Source organism: Mus musculus, chromosome 18, assembly GCF_000001635.26.
Source record: "Mus musculus strain C57BL/6J chromosome 18, GRCm38.p6 C57BL/6J".
NCBI classification, from domain to species: domain Eukaryota; kingdom Metazoa; phylum Chordata; class Mammalia; order Rodentia; family Muridae; genus Mus; species Mus musculus.
In genome coordinates this window covers 36850165-36859118 of record NC_000084.6, presented here as the reverse complement: position 1 = coordinate 36859118, position 8954 = coordinate 36850165, and positions in this window count along the sequence as shown.

The following is an 8954-nucleotide window of genomic DNA, read 5'->3' as shown; positions in this document are numbered from 1 at the left end:
AGGTCAAATCTAAGTGGATCAAGGAACTTCACATAAAACCAGAGACACTGAAACTTATAGAGGAGAAAGCGGGAAAAGCCTTGAAGATATGGGCACAGGGGGAAAATTCCTGAACAGAACAGCAATGGCTTGTACTGTAAGATCGAGAATTGACAAATGGGACCTAATGAAACTCCAAAGTTTCTGCAAGGCAAAAGACACCGTCAGTAAGACAAAAAGACCACCAACAGATTGGGAAAGGATCTTTACCTATCCTAAATCAGATAGGGGACTAATATCCAATATATATAAAGAACTCAAGAAGGTGGACTTCAGAAAATCAAATAACCCCATTAAAAAATGGGGCTCAGATATGTATCAAAAGATGGCCTAGTCGGCCATCACTGGAAAGAGAGGCCCATTGGACACGCAGACTTTGTGTGCCCCGGTACAGGGGAACGCCAGGGCCAAAGGGGGGGAGTGGGTGGGTAGGGGAGTGGGGGTGGGTGGGTAAGGGGGACTTTTGGTATAGCATTGGAAATGTAAATGAGCTAAATACCTAATAAAAAATGGGAAAAAAAAATGGGGCTCAGAACTGAACAAAGAATTCTCACCTGAGGAATACCGAATGGCAGAGAAGCACCTGAAAAAATGTTCAACATCCTTAATCATCAGGGAAATGCAAATCAAAACAACCCTGAGATTCCACCTCACACCAGTCAGAATGGCTAAGATCAAAAATTCAGGTGACAGCAGATGCTGGCGTGGATGTGGAGAAAGAGGAACACTCCTCCATTGCTGGTGGGATTGCAGGCTTGTACAACCACTCTGGAAATCAGTCTGGTGGTTCCTCAGAAAATTGGACATAGTACTACCGGAGGATCCAGCAATACCTCTCCTGGGCATATATCCAGAAGATGCCCCAACTGGTAATAAGGACACATGCTCCACTATGTTCATAGCAGCCTTATTTATAATAGCCAGAAGCTGGAAAGAACCCAGATGCCCCTCAACAGAGGAATGGATACAGAAAATGTGGTACATCTACACAATGGAGTACTACTCAGCTATTAAAAAGAATGAATTTATGAAATTCCTAGCCAAATGGTTGGACCTGGAGGGCATCATCCTGAGTGAGGTAACCCATTCACAAAGGAACTCACACAATATGTACTCACTGATAAGTGGATATTAGCCCAAAACCTAGGATACCCAAGATATAAGATACAATTTCCTAAACACATGAAACTCAAGAAGAATGAAGACTGAAGTGTGGACACTATGCCCCTCCTTAGAATTGGGAACAAAACACCCATGGAAGGAGTTACAGAGACAAAGTTTGGAGCTGAGATGAAAGGATGGACCATGTAGAGACTGCCATATCCAGGGATCCACCCCATAATCAGCATCCAAACGCTGACACCATTGCATACACTAGCAAGATTTTATTGAAAGGACCCAGATGTAGCTGTCTCTTGTGAGACTATGCCGGGGCCTAGCAAACACAGAAGTGGATGCTCACAGTCAGCTAATGGATGGATCACAGGGCTCCCAATGGAGGAGCTAGAGAAAGTAGCCAAGGAGCTAAAGGGATCTGCAACCCTATAGGTGGAACAACATTATGAACTAACCAGTACCCCAGAGCTCTTGACTCTAGCTGCATATGTATCAAAAGATGGCCTAGTCGGCCATCACTGGAAAGAGAGGCCCATTGGACACGCAAACTTTGTATGCCCCAGTACAGGGGAACGCCAGGGCCAAAAGGGGGGAGTGGGTGGGTAGGGGAGTGGGGGTGGGTGGGTATGGGGGACTTTTGGTATAGCATTGGAAATGTAAATGAGCTAAATACCTAATAAAAAATGGGCAAAAAAAGAAACTTTAGTAAAGCTCAAAGCACACATTGCACCTCACACAATAATAGTGGGAGACTTCAAAACACCACTCTCACCAATGGACAGATCCTGGAAACAACAACTAAACAGAGACACATGCACACTAACAGAAGTTATGAAACAAATGGATTTAACAGATATCTACAGAACATTTTATCCTAAAACAAAATGCTGCTACTGTCTCTGACCAGCAGAAAAGGAGCAACGAAACCGATGTCCTTCTCAAGGCAGTTTATTCAGGAACTTTACAATGTCCAAGAAAAAAATGCCCCAACCTCTATCGGCCATCCCCCTTTATGCCCTCTCGTCCACTCCCCATCACCTCAGCCCACATAGGCACAGTTCATTGACTCAGGACCTTATTCATCACATCATCCAATCTTACGTCCTGATGCATCTGCACAATGCAGCTCAAGGTATGTCGCTATCTTGAGGGATCTGAGGAAGTCAGGTGCCAGTCATAAGATTGGGCAGCAGTCCCAGGAGCCATCTTGGGGCTGCGGCGACACCTACTCCGCACATCTCCCCCTTATTCTTTAAATTGGCAGAGAGAATGCCTGTCTTAGTTTGCCCCCTGCAACAATGCTCCTTACCCGTCATCGGGAGACAGACAGCAGTGGTCTGATCCCTGTCTTAGGTTGGTAACACGTCCAGGGAGTCTTACACTTCTGTAATAGTTAGGGTTTTACTGCTGTGAACAGACACCATGACCAAGGCAAGTCTTATAAAAAAAATTTAATTGGGGCTGGCTTACAGGTTCAGAGGTTCAGTCCATTATCACCAAGGCAGTATCCAGGCAGGCATGGCACAGGAGGAGCTGGGAGTTCTATGTCTTCATCCAAAGGCTGCTAGTGGAAGAATGACTTCCAGGCAACTAGGGTGAGGATCTTATACCCACACCCACAGTGGCACACCCATTCCAACCAGGTCACACCTATTCCAACAAGGCCACACCTTAAGATGGTGCCACTCCCTGGTCCAAGGATATACAAACCATCACATTCCACTCCCTGGCCCCCATAGACTTGTTCAAAAACATGAGTCTATGGGGCCATACTTAAACATAGCATAACACAAAATGCATTTAGTCCAACTTTCAAAGTCCTCATAGTCTATAGCAGTCACAACAATGTTAAAAGTCCAAAGTTCAAGGTCTCTTCTGAGATTCATTCAACTTAATTAACTGTAATCCCCAAAGCAAGGCAGGAAACCAGCTCCAAACTCCAAACTCGGCATCTCCATGGCTGATGTCAAAGCGGTCTTCAGATCTCCACTCCTTTTTCATCTTTATTGACTGCAACAAACTGCTTTCTCCTGGGCTGGTTCCAATCCCTGTTAGCAGTTTTAATCAGCATGTACCCATGGCTCTGGCATTTCTAACATCTTTGAGTCTCCAAGGCAATTTCAATGTTACAGCTTCTTGTTTCAGTGTCTGGGATTCCACTTGATCTTTTGGACTCCTCCTAAGGGCTGGCATCACTTTTCTAGCTCTGCCCTCTGTAGCACTCTATGCTCAAGTTGATCCATTCCACTATGGCTGCTGTTCTTGGTGATCATCCCATGCTACTGACATCTCAAATACACTGGGGTGTTCCACTCCAACTAGACTTCACCAATAGCCTCTCATATGCTCTCTCCAGGGTGCCAAGCCTCAAATCCTTTGCATGACCCCTTCAGCCCTGGGCCATCAACTACAGCTGAGGCTTCACCTTCTCCAATGACCTTCCCTGGCCTCTCACAGTGCTAAGCCTCAGCTTCTCTCCATGATCCCTTCATTCCTTCACAAGCAATACCACCTGAGTGACTCTTACACATTACCAAAGTCCTGCTGCAGCATGAGGTACAACCTTGGGTATCTCTGGAGCACAGCTTCTTTGTGCTCCCAGAAAACACTTTCCAGAAGATTTCACCTCAGTGATGCTGGTCTCTTCTTAATAACTGCTAATTCCTTAGCTCCAGCTAATCAGCATCAATTTTCCCAGTAGTTCCTTCCATTCTTAACTCTAGAGCCAGAGCCACATGGCTGGAGCGGCCGAGTTCTGCTGCTTACAGGAACTAGAACATGATCCCCTTGTACTATTACATTATCATTAGCTTTATGTTTTCTAAATCCTTCACTGTCTAAGCTTGACTATCCTAGTTCTTGCTCTGTAGATTGACCTTGAATGCAGAGATCAGCATGCCTGTCTCATAGGATTAAAGGTGTGTACCACCATGCCTGGATTTAATTTAGCTGGGTAGGATCTTGCCCCAAGGTCCCACTCCCTTAATCTGTTATCTCCTAGAACACAGGATTTTGCTCCATTTCACTTCCTGGTATGCCTTTAATACTCAAACCATATATTTTATATTTGGCCTTTCTAAGCTTGCTATGCTTGTTCAAACTTCTGTTTGTGAGACTTAACCAGAGAACAGAGTCTCTGCTGGGCTCTTTTGAAACTTCCTTTGTCAATGCAGTTAATTCAATTAATCCAAGTCTCTTCACCTTAACCTCAGGCAGACTTTTCAGACAAGGGCAAAATGTAACCACATTCTTCACCAAAATACCACAAAAACAGTCTTTATGCCACATACTGAAATTCTTCTCTTTTGAAATTTCTTGGGCCAAGTCAACACAGTTCAAATTACTCCCAGCAACAAAGTCTTCCATATTTCTACTAGGATGACCCATTAAGCCCCATTTAAAGCATTCCACTGAGTTCCAAATCCAAAGTCCAAAAATCCACATTCTTTCAAATAAAAGCATCGTCAGGCCTATCACAGCAATACCCCACTCCCAGTATCAACTTCTGTATTAGTTAGGGTTTTACTGCTGTGAACAGACACCATGACCAAGGCAAGTCTTATTTTAAAAAAAAACATTTAATTGGGGCTGGCTTACAGGTTCAGAGGTTCAGTCCATTATCACCAAGGCAGTATCCAGGCAGGCATGGTGCAGGAGGAGCTGGGAGTTCTATGTCTTCATCCAAAGGCGCTAGTGGAAGACTGACTTCCAGGCAGCTAGGGTAAGGATCTTATACCCACACCCACAGTGGCACACCCATTCCAACCAAGTCACACCTATTCCAACAAGGCCACACCTTCAGATGGTGCCACTCCCTGGTCCAAGGATATACAAACCATCACACCGTCATTGAATACTTCTCTAGCATGCCAAGCCACACTTGAGAAGATTATCCCATCTCCACAGCTGCAAAGGCTTGTATCAACAGAGCTTGAGCCCTGCAATGGCGATGTTGCATGCAGCAGATTCACCAAAAGGCCAGGACACTGATGAGCACACAGCACAGTGCCAATCCACCAATACCGACCCATTCCTTTAGGTGTGACATAGTGGTGGCAATCCAATTTGCAAGTCCTTCAGCCATGGATACCTCCACCCGAGTGGAATTGATATGGACTATCCCAAAATCTCTTTTGGGTCTAAACGAGGTCATAACCGCAGGGGCCTGCATGGGCCATGGTAACAATCTAGGCATTCTGGTCACAATAGCTAAAGAAAACATAGAAGCATCCCAACCAACACATACGATAAAAACAACTATCCTCCTTTCATTCTACAACATCATCAAAATAACTACCATTTTAAACTAAAAATACAAAAGGAGGCCAAACGCATACAGGCGTGGCTTTAAAGAATACATTCTTCCCATAAGCAAATTGAATAACAGAAGACTCAAATAATACAGATTCATTCCAATAAAAGCTAGCATTTCCCCACACCCCACCCATCAACATACTCAAAGAAGAAAGATCTGTAAAACTCCCAATTTATCCCACACAACAGCCAAACATTAAAGGGATTGCTTGCCCCTCTCTAGGCTGGATTTTGATATGTCCAATTAAACCCTGAAAACGTTTGATTATGACTGGTACTAATATAAGGGGAAAAGGTAAACTATTTTTTCACGACCCATGCAGCTTTCCTGGACTGGCAGCCAGTCCATGGGGGCAGCGAATCTCAAATACCCCTACAAAGGGAGCCCATCATAGATCTTCAGTCATCACTGCAGGCAGCAGCATCACCCCCAGGAGCAGCTTCATCAGGGTACCTCCATCCGTCTTGAACTACCCTCGTAAATCACTCCAGAACCCACAGCGGCTGGCGATGATCCTGTGGAAACACACAAATAGACCCTCTCGCCCAGACCAACACAGGATCGGGCCCATGCCATCGTCCACTCAGAACATGGAAGGCCACATGACTGTGCCTTTGTAGGATGCCTCGGGATTGGCAAACCGTTCTGCAGCAGTCAAATCATTTTTATCTTTATTCAAAAAATTCAAGGTAAAGAGAGCAATGGCTAATCTCTCCCTAAGAGTAGCGCCTGAGGCTACTCCCCCTTTCTGTTTTATTAGACACTCTTTCAGAGTGTGATGGGCTCTTTCAATGATGCCCTGGCCCTGAGGATTGTAGGGTATACCATGCACCAAGCAGACACCCATCATTTTACAAAAGAAAACAAAAGAAGCTGAAGTATAAGCAGGTCCATTATCAATCTTAAGCTCTCTGGGACCCCATGCACCCCATGCCTCAAAGCAATGGGCAATGACATGGCATGCCTTTTCACCAGTATGCAGGGAGGCAAACAACATCCCAGAGGCTGTATCTACAGAAACATGAACAAATTGCAGTTTACCAAATTCTGAAAAATGAGTCACATCCATTTGCCAAATGTGAAGGGGAAGCAGGCCGTGAGGGTTTACTCCCACACTTGCCTGAGGCAATAGGGGGGCACAGGCTTTGCAAGCTGTAACAATATCCCTTGCCTCTGCTCTAGTAATATGAAATCGAGAAGAAAGTGTTTTGGAATTCACATGAAACTGTGAATGAAATTCATGAGCCAGTTCTACAGGTGTTTGAATCAAAAAGATAGAAGCAGCTCTAGCAGCTTTATCAACCAAATCATTGCCCTCTGCTAAAGGGCCAGGCAAACCTGTATGAGCTCGAGTGTGTTGGACAAAAAATGGAGAACTTCTATTTAAAATTAAGGATTGCAATTTATTTAACAAATCCCCTATATTGGATCGAAAATTCACCTTCCCCACCACTTCCAGCACTGCTAACGAATTAACCACATACTGACTATCTGAAATTAAATTAAAAGATTCAGAATATAATTCAAAAACTTTTATAACAATCTGCAACTCAATAACTTGGAGAGAAGCAGGGAGAAACTGTAAAGTTACTGGCGTGGAGCCATGGACCAAATATGCTCCACAGCCTGTCTTAGACCCATCTGTAAAAATTAAAGGGGCATCAGGCAATGGCACTTGAGAAGTAATTCATGGAAAAACAACTGGATGAGCTTTAATCAGCTGCAAAATGGGATCCTTAGGGAAATGATTATCCATCTTTCCCATAGAGATACATCTCAAAAATTGCCCAATCATCAACAGTAGCTAATAATACTTCTATTTGCTTCATATTATATGGAACAATCAATTCCTGAGGGGGATTGCCAAAATATTGAATACATTGTTGTAGGTCAATCAAGGCCAATTGTGCTACCAATGCAGGGTAATAAGACAAGATTTTTGCGGGTGAAATCTTGGGATGTATCCATAGCAAAGGGGTGCCCTGCCAGAGGACTCCAGTAGGCTGGGTCTCTGAGGGCAGGATGCACAAAATAATAGGGCTGAACAGATCTCTTCTCTTTAATGCTGCTGTTTGAATACCCTTTTTGACCAAACTTAACACTACGGGGGCAGAATCAGTAAGCTGCCGGGGAGAATTTAATTCTATATCTCCCGATAAAATATCATATAATGGTTGTAATTGATTGTCGGTTAGGCCCAAATAGGGATGTACCCACTGTGTATCCCCCAATAGCTTTTGAAAATCATTCAATGTCCTCAAATGATCCGTCCGAATCTGAATTTTCTGGGGAGATACTTGACTATCAAAAATTTTTGTTCCTAAATAATTCACCACTTTTCCTTTCTGAACCTTTTCCAGGGCTACAACCAATTGCTTTTCTTTTAATTTTTGGATCACTACATTATATGCATGTGTAACTTTAATTGTCTCACTCCAAGAACCTCAATAGTCCCTAATCCGGGAACCTAATAGTCTCTAACCGAGAACTTGAATCGTCCCACTTACCTGGGAGCTTTCCAGCTGGCTACCCTGACTGCCGAGAGTTCTGGACTCGTCACGTCCCCGTATGGGTTCCACCACTTGTCGCTACCGTCTCTGACCAGCAGAAAAGAAGCAATGAAACCGATGTCCTTCTCAAGGCATTTTATTCAGGAACTTTACAATGTCCAGGAAAAAAGAATGTCCCGACCTCTCTCGGACATCCACCTTTATGCCCTCTTGTCCACTCCCCATCACCCCAGTCCACGTAGGCACAGTTCATTGGCTCAGGACTACATTCGTCACATCATTCGATCTTACATCGTGGTGCATCTGCAAATGCAGCTCAAGGTACGTGGCTATCTTGAGGGATCTGAGGAAGTCAGGTGCCAGTCATAAGACTTGGCAGCAGTCCTGGGCACCATCTTGGGGCTGTGGCCACACCCGCTCCTCACAACAAAAGGATATACCTTCTTCTCAGCACCCCATGGTACCTCCTCCAAAATTGACCATATAATTGGTCACAAAATAGGCCTCAAAAGACACAAAAATATTGAAATTATCCCATGCATCCTATCAGATCACCACGAACTAAGGCTGATCTTCAATAACAGCATAAATAATAGAAAGCCAACATTCACGTGGAAACTGAACAACACTCCATTCAATGATACCTTGATCAAGGAAGAAATAAAGAAAGAAATTAAAGACTTTTTAGAGTTTAGTAAAAATGAAGCCACAACATACCCAACTTATGGGACACAATGAAAGCAGTCCTAAGAGGAAAACTCATAGCCCTGAGTGCCTCCAAAAAGAAACTAAAGAGAGCATACACTAGCAGCCTGACATGACACCTTGAAGCTCTAGAATGAAAGGAAACAAATTCACCCAAGAAGAGTAGACGGCAGGAAATAATCAAACTTAGAGCAGAAATCAACCAAGGAGAAACAAAAAGAACTATTCAAAGAATCAACCAAATCAGGAGCTGGTTCTTTGAGAAAATC